At 49.0% G+C, this 12409-nt stretch overlaps 1 protein-coding gene across 1 annotated transcript in view; it reads left to right on the top strand.

Moving 5' to 3' along the window:
• LOC136627523 (von Willebrand factor A domain-containing protein 5A-like) overlaps positions 1–12409 on the top strand; it is a 176455-nt gene that overhangs the window by 23298 nt on the left and 140748 nt on the right. The window lies entirely within an intron of this gene.

Raw genomic sequence — 12409 nt, 5'->3', positions numbered from 1 at the left:
CAATAAAAGTGATCAAAAAAGCCGTATGTACCCCAGCATGGTACCAATAAAAACTACAGCTCGTCTTGCAAAAAATAAGCCCTCACATAGCTCCGTACATAGAAAAATAAAAAATTTACAGGAATTTTGGTATCATTGTAATCGTACCGACCAACAGAAAAAAAATTATTATGTCATTTATGCTGCATGATTAACACTGTAAAAAAAAATCTATGGCAGAATTGATGCGTTTTCTCTCCCTGTTATCATAAAAAAATAATAAAAGTTTTACAATATAGTCAATGTACCCAAAAATCCAAAAATAACACCATCAAAAACTACAGTTCGCTACGCAAAAAACAAGCCCCTATACGGCCGGGTTGACGGAAAAATAAAAAAGCTATGGCTTTTGAAAAATGGAGATGAAAAGCCGCCAAAAACCGTTGTGTCCTTAAGCCCAAAATAGGCCATGTCCTTAAGGGGTTAAATAGACTGGGTGATAAAATATTACCCAAATTTTTATTCTTTCTTGCAAAGCAAAGGACTCCCTTTTCTAGTATATTATTGAGAGTATCGTCCTGCTTAAGAGTAGGTAGACATTGTAAAAACTGTTTTTTGATTTCATAAGGCCTCGGTCACACAGACGTTTTAGGTCCGATTTGCAGACGCGCTTGCGATCTGCAGATTTATAGACCCAATGCAAAGCAATGGGATCGGTCACATGTCCGTTTTTGATGCGGATGTGCCGATAATTTTAGGACACACCGATTCGCAGAACGAATGTAACTGCATTCTGCGCAAATCGGTGCTTGTATATGCGCTCAATGGGGCCGGCGGCAGCAGCGCCGACCCCATTGAGAACATATACTATGGCAGAGAAGAACAATGTTCTCCCATTGAAGTCAATGGAGCCGCGAATACAGACGGCTCCATTGAAAGCAATGGGCTGCCGGCAAGCGCTGGAGGAATTTTCGGGGAAGGGCTTAAAATATAAGCCCTTCCCTGAAAACCATCCTGAAAATGTGTAAAAATAAAAAAAAAAGTATACTCACCTTTTTCCTGCAGCTGGAGTTCAGCCGCGTCCGGCCGGCAGTTCTCCTGAACTGCTCACTGTAGTATTCAGCAGACGGGGATTTAAAATTCCCGCCTGCTGAATGGACTGCCTCTGATTGGTCACAGTCCTCACCAATCAGAGGCAGCTCTCACTCACCCATTCATGAATTTATGAAGCCCTTAAATGCCCCAGTCAGTTCTGACAACGGCATTTAAATCCCCCGAACAATGTTTGGGGGTACCGTATGGCCCTCCCGTAGTGAGATCAGGAGGCTGGAATCGGCACATGTGACGGGGGCGGAGCTACGCGATGACGCGTACAAGGGGGCGGAGCCAGAATGCCGCTCGTGCCGGGCCGAAGAGATGGGAGAAGACCCTTCTGCGCAAGCGCATCTAATCAGGAGATTAGACGCTGAAATTAGACGGAGCCATGGAGACGGGGACGCCAGCGCAGGGAAGGTAAGTGAATAACTTCTGTATGGCTAATATTTAATGCATGATGTATATTACAAAATGCATTAATATGGCCATACAGAAGTACTTAACCCCACTTGCTTTCGCGAGACAACCCCTTTAAGTTGAAAATATTTTTCTATTTCCTGTTTAATAGAGGTAGTTAGTTATGGGTTAGTTAGTTGAGATTAATTGAGCCTCCAACTATTTGGAATGCAAGTGTGAGGAGTAAAAAGAAATTCCGAGAGCACTGCATCGTCGTCAGACCACACACACATTATATGGCAGAGAAGGACAAAAGTGGCAATAATATGGAATGTGTAAGAATCCAATCCAATCTGGAGTGATGCCTGTGAGCTGGGGAAAAATACATAAAACCTTTACTCCGTGGGTTGAACTCTCGCCAGGTATCAGCTAATGTGAGCGTCTGAAATGCTGTAGTCAATACTATAGTTTGGGCTTTAGCTCTGGACAGTGGGGTAACGGATGTAGAATCAATAGTTGGATTAATGGGGAAATTAATGTCCCTACACCAGATCAGCCTGCAATATTCTAGTGGTAACAATTTCTCACACATGGTCAGGAAAAACTCAATGGGTGATACGTTAGGGGCATACGTATTGACTAGAGATGAGCGAACGTGTTCGTCCGAGCTTGATATTCGTGCGAATATTAGGGTGTTCGGGATGTTCGTTATTCGTAACGAACACCATGCGGTGTTCGGGTTACTTTCATTTCCTTCCCTGAGACGTTAGCGCGCTTTTCTGGCCAATTGAAAGACAGGGAAGGCATTACAACTTCCTCCTGTGTTGTTCCAGCCCTATACCACCCCCCTGCTGTGAGTGGCTGGGGTGATCAGGTGTCCGCCGAATATAAAAGTCGGCCCTTCCCGCAGCTCGCCTCAGATGCCTTGTGAGTTAGATGAGGGACAGTGCTGTTTGTACCGGAGCTGCTGTAGGGAAAGAATTGGCAGTTAGTGTAGGCTTCAAGACCCCCAAAGGTCCTTATTAGGGCCACTGATAGCTGTGTGTTGGCTGCTGTTAGCAGTGGCAATTTTTTTTTTTCTCAAAATCGCCTCTGCAGAGCGTTGCACCCGGCATTAGGGACAGAAGTGTTGCATAGGCAGGGAGAGTGTTAGGAGTGAGTGTAGCCTTCAAGAACCTCAACGGTCCTTTCTAGGGCCATATTTAACCGTGTGCAGTACTGTGCTGGCTGCTGTTAGCTGTGCTGCATATTTTTTTTCTTCAGACGCACCCAGCTACGTTTTACTCCTGGCTTTGCCATTTGCTTTCCTTAATTGGGAAAAAAAATACCTGCTCTGCCAGAGTTATAATAACTCTGCTACCCTCAAGTTCTGTGCCACATTAGCAGGGCCACAGCACAGTTATTAAACTTCTCATGTTCATTGAATATACGCAGTGCTGCCTTTTGGTGGAAAAAAACTGAAAAAAATTCTATTTGTCCTGCCTCTGTCCGTCCTAAGGGCTGTGGACACGTGTCGGCTGCGTGTGCAACGTTTAAAAATCTGACGCACCCAGCTACGTTTTACTGCTGGCTTCGCCATTTGCTTTCCTTAATTGGGAAAAAAATACCTGCTCTGCCAGAGTTATAATAACTCTGCTACCCTCAAGTTCTGTGCCACATTAGCAGGGCCACAGCACAGTTATTAAACTTCTCATGTTCATTGAATATACGCAGTGCTGCTTTTTGGTGGAAAAAAACTGAAAAAAATTCTATTTGTCCTGCCTCTGTCCGTCCTAAGGGCTGTGGACACGTGTCGGCTGCATGTGCAACGTTTAAAAATCTGACGCACCCAGCTACGTTTTACTGCTGGCTTCGCCATTTGCTTTCCTTAATTGGGAAAAAAAATACCTGCTCTGCCAGAGTTATAATAACTCTGCTACCCTCAAGTTCTGTGCCACATTAGCAGGGCCACAGCACAGTTATTAAACTTCTCATGTTCATTGAATATACGCAGTGCTGCCTTTTGGTGGAAAAAAACTGAAAAAAATTCTATTTGTCCTGCCTCTGTCCGTCCTAAGGGCGGTGGACACGTGTCGGCTGCGTGTGCAACGTTTAAAAATCAGACGCACCCAGCTACGTTTTACTCCTGGCTTCGCCATTTCCTTTCCTTAATTGGGAAAAAAATACCTGCTCTGCCAGAGTTATAATAACTCTGCTACCCTCACGTTCTGTGACACATTAGCAGGGCCACAGCACAGTTATTAAACTTCTCATGTTCATTGAATATACGCAGTGCTGCCTTTTGGTGGAAAAAAACTGAAAAAAATTCTATTTGTCCTGCCTCTGTCCGTCCTAAGGGCGGTGGACACGTGTCGGCTGCGTGTGCAACGTTTAAAAATCTGACGCACCCAGCTACGTTTTACTGCTGGCTCCGCCATTTGCTTTCCTTAATTGGGAAAAAAATACCTGCTCTGCCAGAGTTATAATAACTCTGCTACCCTCAAGTTCTGTGACACATTAGCAGGGCCACAGCACAGTTATTAAACTTAGATTATTCATTCACTAGAGGCAGTGGGGCCTTTCGTTTTCAAAAAAGGGAAAAAATTATATTTGGCCTGCAGTCTTGCGCCAATTTATTTCCTGCCTGTGAAATCAAATCACTGGTAATACAGCATGCTGAGGGGTAGGGGTAGGCCTAGAGGACGTGGACGCGGCCGAGGACGCGGAGGGCCAAGTCAGGGTGTGGGCACAGGCCGAGCTCCTGATCCAGGTGTGTCGCAGCCGACTGCTGCGCGATTAGGAGAGAGGCACGTTTCTGGCGTCCCCACATTCATCGCCCAATTAATGGGTCCACGCGGGAGACGGTTATTAGAAAATGAGTAGTGTGAGCAGGTCCTGTCCTGGATGGCAGAAAGTGCTTCGAGCAACCTATCGTCAACCCGCAGTTCTGCGCCGTCCACTGCTGCAAATCCGAATCCTCTGTCTGCTGCTCCTCCTTCCTCCCAGCCTCCTCACTCCACTACAATGACACCTGCTCAGGAGCGGGAACACTCCCAGGAACTGTTCTCGGGCCCCTGCTTAGATTGGGCAGCAGCGGTTCCTCTCCCACCAGAGGAGTTTATCGTCACTGATGCCCAACCATTCGAAAGTTCCCGGGGTCCGGGGGAAGAGGCTGGGGACTTCCGCCAACTGTCTCAACAACTTTCTGTGGGTGAGGAGGACGATGACGATCAGACACAGTTGTCTTGCAGTGAGGTAGTAGTAAGGGCAGTAAGTCCAAGGGAGCAGCGCACAGAGGATTCGGAGGAAGAGCAGCAGGACGATGAGGTGACTGACCCCACCTGGTGTGCAACGCTTACTCAGGAGGACAGGTCTTCAGAGGGGGAGTCAAGGGCATCAGCAGGGCAGGTTGCAAGAGGCAGTGCGGTGGCCAGGGGTAGAGGCAGGGCCAGACCGAATAATCCACCAACTGTTTCCCAAAGCGCCCCCTCGCGCCATGCCACCCTGCAGAGGCCGAGGTGCTCTAAGGTCTGGCAGTTTTTCACAGAGACGCCTGACGACCGACGAACAGTGGTGTGCAACCTTTCTCGCGCAAAGCTCAGCCGGGGAGCCAACACCAACAGCCTCACCACCACCACCATGCGCAGACATATGATGGCCAAGCACCCCACAAGGTGGGACGAAGGCCGTTCAGCGCCTCCGGTTTGCACCCCTGCCTCTCCCCCTGTGCCCCAACCTGCCACTGAGATGCAACCCCCCTCTCAGGACACAGGCACTACCGCCTCATGGCCTGCACCCACACCCTCATCTCCGCTGTCCTCGGCCCCATCCAGCAGTGTAGTTCAGCGCACCGTCCAGCCGTCGCTTGCGCAACTGTTGGAGCGCAAGCGCAAGTATGCCGCCACGCACCCGCACGCTCAAACGTTAACCTTCCGCATAGCAAAATTCATCAGCCTTGAGATGCTGCCGTATAGGGTTGTGGAAACTGAGTCCTTCAAAAGTATCATGGAGGCGGCGGCCCCGCGCTACTCAGTTCCCAGTCGCCACTACTTTTCCCGATGTGCCGTCCCAGCCCTGCACGACCACGTCTCCCGCAACATTGTACGCGCCCTCACCAACGCGGTTACTGCCAAGGTCCACTTAACAACGGACACGTGGACAAGCACAGGCGGGCAGGGCCACTACATCTCCCTGACGGCACATTGGGTGAATTTAGTGGAGGCTGGGACAGAGTCAGAGCCTGGGACCGCTCACGTCCTACCCATCCCCAGAATTGCGGGCCCCAGCTCGGTGGTGGTATCTGCGAAGGTGTATGCTTCCTCCACTAAAGCACCCTCCTCCTCCTCCTCTGTCTCGCAATCAAGATGTGTTAGCAGCAGCATGTCGCCAGCAGTCGGTGTCGCGCGGTGTGGCAGCACAGCGGTGGGCAAGCGTCAGCAGGCCGTGCTGAAACTACTCAGCTTAGGCGATAAGAGGCACACGGCCCACGAACTGCTGCAGGGTCTGACACAGCAGACCGACCGCTGGCTTGCGCCGCTGAGCCTCCAACCGGGCATGGTCGTGTGTGACAACGGCCGTAACCTGGTGGCGGCTCTGCAGCTCGGCAGCCTCAGGCACGTGCCATGCCTGGCCCACGTCTTTAATTTGGTGGTTTAGCGCTTTCTGAAAAGCTACCCACGCTTGTCAGACCTGCTCGTAAAGGCGCGCCGGCTCTGCGCACATTTCCGCAAGTCCCACACGGACGCTGCCACCCTGCGCACCCTGCAACATCACTTTAAGCTGCCAGTGCACTCCAACATGGGCGGCGCAGTGGGAGTCAGCCTCCTCAATTCCTTTCAGAAGAGTGGGCCTGGTTGGCAGACATCTGCCATGTCCTTGGTAATTTTGAGGAGTCTACCCAGGTGGTGAGCGGCGATGCTACAATCATTAGCGTCACCATTCCTCTGCTATGCATCTTGAGAAATTCCCTGCAAACCATAAAGGCAGGTGCTTTGCGCTCGGAAACGGGGGCGGGGGAAGACAGTATGCCGCTGGATAGTCAGGGCACCCTCCTGTCTATTTCTCAGCGCGTACAGGAGGAGGAGCATGAGGAGGATGAGGAGGAGGGGGAAGAGACAGCTTGGCCCGCTGCTGACGGTACACCGGCTGATTGCCTGTCATCCTTTCAGCGTGTATGGCCTGAGGAGGAGGAGGAGGAGGAGGAGGATCCTGAAAGTGATCTTCCTAGTGAAGACAGCCATGTGTTGCGTACAGGTACCCTGGCACACATGGCTGACTTCATGTTAGGATGCCTTTCTCGTGACCCTCGCGTTGCACGCATTCTGGCCACGACGGATTACTGGGTGTACACACTGCTCGACCCACGCTATAAGGAGAACCTGCCCACTCTCATTCCCGAAGAGGAAAGGGGTTCGAGAGTGTTGCTATACCACAGGACCCTTGCGGACAAGCTGATGGTAAAATTCCCAGCCGACAGCGCTAGTGGCAGAAGGCGCAGTACCGAGGGCAAGGTAGCAGGGGAGGTGCGGAGATCGAGCAGCATGTACATCCCAGGCAGTGCAACAGTCTTTAAGGGCCTGGACAGCTTTATGGCTCCCCACCAAGACTGTGTCACCGCTCCCCAGTCAAGGCTGAGTCGGCGGGAGCACTGTAAAAGGATGGTGAGGGAGTACGTAGCCGATCGCACGACCGTCCTCCGTGACGCCTCTGCCACCTACAACTACTGGGTGTCGAAGCTGGACACATGGCCTGAACTAGCGCTGTATGCCCTGGAGGTGCTTGCTTGTCCTGCGGCTAGCGTCTTGTCGGAGAGGGTGTTTAGTGCGGCTGGGGGAATCATCACAGATAAGCGTAGCCGCTTGTCAACCGACAGTGCCGACAGGCTAACACTCATCAAGATGAACAAAGGCTGGATTTCCCCAGACTTCTGTTCTCCACCAGCGGACAGCAGCGATACGTAAGCAATACGTAGGCTGCACCCGCGGATGGAAGCTACGTTCTCTCTCACCATCCAAAACGGGGACATTTCTGCTTCATCAATCTGTGTCTAATATTCCTCCTCCTCCTCCTGCTCCTCCTCCTGAAACCTCACGTAATCACGCTGAACGGGCAATTTTTATTAGGGCCACAAGGCTCACTCAAATAATTTTTCTGAACAATTTTTATAAGTTTCAATGCGCTTAAAAGCGTTGGAACTTTAACTTGAACCAATTTTTCGTTACACTGGGCTGCCTCCAGGCCTAGTTACCACTTAAGCCACATTAACCAAAGCGATTAATGGGTTTCACCTGCCATCTTGGTTGGGCATGGCCAATTTTTACTGAGGTACATTAGTACTGTTGGTACACCAATTTTTTGGGGCCCTCACCTACAGTGTAATCATAGCAATTTGTATGTTCTTCGCCTGCACTCATGGTACAGAAAGGTGTGTGGGGTTGGCCTACACTTTAGCTACATAAATGTAACTTGGGCCTTGGCTATACTAAGGCTACTGAAATGGAACTAAGACTGCGCTCCCACTATACTGCTGCTTCAGAATTGTTACTGGGGCCTATCTTGAGTGCTACTATTGCTGACATGGAACGAAGACTGCGCTCCCGCTATACTGCTGCTTCGGAATTGTTACTGGGGCCTATCTTGAGTGCTACTATTGCTGACATGGAACGAAGACTGCGCTCCCGCTATACTGCTGCTTCGGAATTGTTACTGGGGCCTGTCTTGAGTGCTACTATTGCTGACATGGAACGAAGACTGCGCTCCTCCTATAATGCTGCTAGTGATATGTTAGTGGGGCCTGTCCTAATGCTACGGCTGAAATGTTACGAATTCTGGGCTCTGCCTATACCGCTGCTAATGGTATGTCTCTGGGGTGTGGAAACAGAGGCTTCACAAAGACATGATGGCGGCGAGGCCATTTCCCACCAACGCGGTTACTGTTAAGGTGCATATAACCACGGACACGTGGAGAGGACACGTAGTGCCTCAAAAACATCCCCCTCCTCCTCCAACAGGGAAAACATTCTTGGCAAATGCCTTTGCATTGGTTCGTCTGGTGGCAGTCCAAGAATTTCACCTTTACCGACACAACAAGAGAGCCCCCCCAACATCCCCCCGCCACGGCCCACTTAATCCTGGCCGCATTCCGAAAACCAACAAAATACAACCGTGCTACTAGGTCCGCAGTCACCACCACATTACCACCAACGCGGTTACTGTTAAGGTGCATATAACCACGGACACGTGGAGAGGACACGTAGTGCCTCAAAAACATCCCCCTCCTCCTCCAACAGGGAAAACATTATTGGCAAATGCCTTTGCATTGGTTCGTCTGGTGGCAGTCCAAGAATTTCACCTTTACCGACACAACAAGAGAGCCCCCCCACCATCCCCCCGCCACGGCCCACTTAATCCTGGCCGCATTCCGAAAACCAACAAAATACAACCGTGCTACTAGGTCCGCAGTCACCACCACATTACCACCAACGCGGTTACTGTTAAGGTACATATTACCATTCTGACTGGGGCATGCAGACACCTTGACAGAATGAATAGTGTGTGGCACATAGGTTCCCCATTGCTATGCCCACGTGTGCAGCTCCTGATGGCGGTGGCACAGGATTCTATTTCTCATTGCTTCTGTACAGCATTGTGGGCTATCGCCCCGCCCCTTTTAAAGAGGGTCGCTGCCTAGCCGTGCCAACCCTCTGCAGTGTGTGCCTGCGGTTCCTCCTCATGGCAGACGCACTTCTAAATAGACATGAGGGTGGTGTGGCATGAGGGCAGCTGAAGGCTGCGCAGGGACACTTTGGTGTGCGCTGTGGGGGGGAGGGGGGGGGCGGTTGGTCAGCATGTAACCCAGGAGAAGTGGCAGCGGAGTGTCATCCAGGCAGTGATTGTGCTTTGTTGTAGCTAGTGTGGTGCTTAGCAAAGGTATGCCATGCTAATGAGGGCTTTTCAGAAGTAAAAGTTGTTGGGAGGGGGGGGGCCCACTCTTGCCCGTATTGTGGCTTAATAGTGGGACCTGTGAACTTGAGATGCAGCCCAACATGTAGCCCCTCGCCTGCCCTATCCGTTTCTGTGTCATTCCCATCACTTTCTTGAATTGCCCAGATTTTCACACATGAAAACCTTAGCGAGCATCGGCGAAATACAAAAATGCTCTGGTCGCCCATTGACTTCAATGGGGTTCGTTATTCGAAACGAACCCTCGAACATCGCGGGAAGTTCGTTTCGAATAACGAACACCCGAACATTTTGGTGTTCGCTCATCTCTAGTATTGACTATACATAGTTTTTCGTTATATAGGTCACCTATTAGTATTAAGTATCGACCCTATTCAACCGTTATGACCCTGTTCAACTGTTACATTGTATAGTGGGGGGTTGTGAACAAATATTGACCCTCCCCTTTAACTTGTGACAAACTGAGAATCATAGTGGGATTGGTACTGGGAGTTAAAGGGTTTTGGGGCGGGAATCTTGCGAGAAGTGCGACTCTTGTATACAAATGATGTCAGGTATGTGCTTCTCATAATCAAGGAAGGCCTTCCTACGCTTGATCGGGGAGTTAAATCACATCACTTATAATTCTACACATGGGGACTATTTAGGGTGACCATTCTAAATTTTGGATCAGGAGGGTTTAGAATACAAACCTGCTCTACATGACTATGTTCTTTTCTAGACAAAACCAGCACTGGCTCTTCAATGGATTGTAACTAACACAGGCAAATGGGCAAAAAACTGTTATGGGAGCAAAAAAACTAAAGGTTAATAGGGTGCAAAGTGGACCTATCTAGAGGGCCAAGTTAAATTGCATTTGTGTGGAGAGCAACATGGTGTACATATTGGTGATCATAATCTTAAACACAACATATTTAGAATTTTTTTCAGTGCATAAGGGTACTATAACCCTCAATTATAACAGGTACATTCAGTACCAATCAGAGAAGAATGATCATATCTTGCCTTAGACGGGACCTCTCATACTGGACACAGAGTTGAACCCCTGGCTCTGTCCCAGGGAGAGGGGAAAAGTTCCTGGCTGCAGATAGAATCATATCCCTTGACTTTGGGTAGTGGAGCTTGAGGATAATGTCTGTCTAGATTTGTGTTGCAGGGTTTGGTCAAGGCTCTATGGATGTGGTCCATTCGGAATAAGTTGATGTCCGTCTGTGGGAGGAAGGCTTGGAATAAATTTAATGCTGCGTCTTTTAGTGCGGTAAAGCATTCGACAAGGCCTCTTATTCTCATGTTAGCTCTCCTAGAATGGTTCTCTAGATCCTCCAGTTTTAGCTCCAGTAACTCCATTTTAGATTGGTTCTCATTGATTCAGGCCTGATCTGCATCTAGAGTAGCAATAACCTCATCAGTCTTTGTCTCGATAAAGATAAGTTGAGATAAATCCCGTACTTCTTTTGAGATTTCGGGCATGCCTGATGAAGTTCCTTTTTGAAAAACAAACTGATATTCTCATATAAGGTTTTCACATCAAGACTTTGGGCAGGGTCCGCATTGTCCTGTAAGTTCGATGGTGTCTCATAATGAGCTGGTGTGGGGGAGGAAGGATCTTGTTCCATCATATTTGTTAGTGACTGTGAACGGAATATGTCTCGATAGTCTGTGTAGAACTGTGAGATGAGGAGTCCCTCTGTTTTCAGTTTTTTGGCATATTTGGGCATCTTCTCCCCCAGCTCAGCTGTACCCTCCCCATTGAGATGCAGCCTGTCCCTATGGTAGAGCATGAAGCCGACAGCAAACTTAGCCCAGTTCTTCAGGAACCTAAACCCCTCTTGCTTATACTGACTCTGGATCCACTTGTTTACCTCCCTAATCTCCTCCTACCTTTCTGGTGTGGCTTAAGGTACAGGTAGTATTTCCGAGAAATGGCAGAGCTTTACCACACAGCCTCTATCCTCCTTAGACTGTTTGACTGGCACTTCCATGGAAAGTCTAAACAATGTATTAAACTAGAAATGGACTTTGTTGGAACTTTTCTAAAATTGCTGCCTTGGATTTCGCCCTCAGCCAGACCACACAATAATGTTAAATGTTCCCTCCTCACCCCTGATCTCCTCATCAAATGGGATAAGATTACTGCAAAAAACATCTTATTCAGAAATAAAGGCCCTCTAACTCCATGAGGGATTAACGGGGTGGTCTGAGTCAGACGACACTAGAATCCACCAGATTTTGAACAGAAATAGGACCCCTTCCTTCACTGAACTTAAAAACCTGCACCCAGAAGTCTCACTCTCATGGTTCTCATACATGCAACTTTCACATTTTCTCAACACCAACATATCCAACTCTGCATTTATAGCTCCACTGATTCCATTTGCGACTCTATTCTCTAAAAATTTGCCTCTGATCAGATGCCTCTCACAAACTTATAGCTGCTTGATCGAGGGTCTATCCTCTCAGGACCCGGTCTTTAGGAATGCATGGGAAGATGGGCTTGCTACAACCATAACATCAGAAGAGTGAAGAAAAGCATTTATACTGTTTCAAAAGTTGCCCATGGCCTGTAAAGTCCAGGAAAAGAATTATAAGCTAATAACAAGGTGGTCTCCATGCACTGCTACATCATGTATATCCATCTATCTCACCAAGCTGCTGGAACTATGCTGCACATGTGGTGGGACTGTCCTTCACTTGGACCATTCTAGAACATAGTGTTCTCCACCAGAACAAAAGTTACCAGACGATCTATTATAGCATCCCCTCAGATTGCCCTCCTCTCCATCCTTCCATGATTCACCCCATCAATAAACAGCATGTGCTGTTATCCCCAGATATTGGAAGACTCCACAAACACCCAGTACCCTTGAATGGATCCAAATAGGTTATCAGTAGAGATGAGCGAGTATACTCGGTAAAGGCAATTGCTCGAGCGAGCATTGCCTTTATCGAGTACCTGCCCGCTCGAGATGAAACGTTCGGGTGCCGGTGCGGGGGAGCG

The sequence above is a fragment of the Eleutherodactylus coqui genome, chromosome 5 (assembly GCF_035609145.1).
Source record: "Eleutherodactylus coqui strain aEleCoq1 chromosome 5, aEleCoq1.hap1, whole genome shotgun sequence".
In the NCBI taxonomy this organism is placed as follows: domain Eukaryota; kingdom Metazoa; phylum Chordata; class Amphibia; order Anura; family Eleutherodactylidae; genus Eleutherodactylus; species Eleutherodactylus coqui.
The sequence above is the reverse complement of the archived record's forward strand: the minus strand, read 5'-3'. Positions and strand labels throughout refer to the sequence as shown.